This window comes from Diaphorina citri, unplaced genomic scaffold (assembly GCF_000475195.1).
Source record: "Diaphorina citri unplaced genomic scaffold, Diaci psyllid genome assembly version 1.1 scaffold2053, whole genome shotgun sequence".
Classification (NCBI taxonomy): domain Eukaryota; kingdom Metazoa; phylum Arthropoda; class Insecta; order Hemiptera; family Psyllidae; genus Diaphorina; species Diaphorina citri.
Window position 1 is genome coordinate 50,435 of NW_007379478.1, and position 872 is coordinate 51,306.

Consider the following 872-nt stretch of genomic DNA (forward strand, 5'->3'; position numbering starts at 1 on the left):
TCGGTTCGATTCCCGGCGGCGTCAAAGTTTCTTCGGCTCGGTGCTTGGATAGCGGGGTGCACTCAGCCTCGTGAGGACTACTGAGTCGCTATTTTAATAAAGTAGCGACCAGTGGCGGTATTACCAGTGTATGAATGAGAATGGAGCAGTTGCAAATGGGTAAAAATTACTAATAAATGGTTGATTCCTACGTTAAAAGTAGTGAAAAATACAAATCTGAGATCAAAACTCCGAAAAAGTAACTTTCGAAAATTCAATTTTTAATTGCCGTTCTAACGAAAAAGTTCAAAGAGTTGTGACGTCAGATTTCACGTCAAAATGCGCAGAAACGCTTGCACACAAACAAACGAAGCAGGATTCATAAATTATGACGTCATCGCCTACGGGAGCGTATGCCGTGACGTCAAAGTTCACGATTTACCGGTATTTTTTTAATCGATTTATCTCGATATCTAGAAGTCGTAGAAGAAAAGGAAAAATTCAGTTCTTCCTTATTTTTCCTGCTCTATGACTTTGAATGAAACATCACCCAAGTAAGCGCAACTGATCTATTTCTCATAGCTCTGGTGAACACTGATAGCTACTGTTTCGCTTCATGGATCTGTGGTATCAACACTGGTGTTTCTCCGGTGTTGCAGAATGCAGATCGCAAAGTCGCCAACCCTCTCTGTCTTGTGCTTTTCTTGTCCATAGCTACGGTTGAATATCAGCAATTCAGTAGTTCACAAGGCTTCAGCAATCCACAGCATCAGAGATGGAGAAAAAAAGCAATTTCACTTCATTTACTAATTGAGTTTACTTTCGTTTTCTTCTGATTGAATTACAACGCTGCGTTGTGGGGGAAAAAATCTCTGGGAAATTGGTTTAAAAAA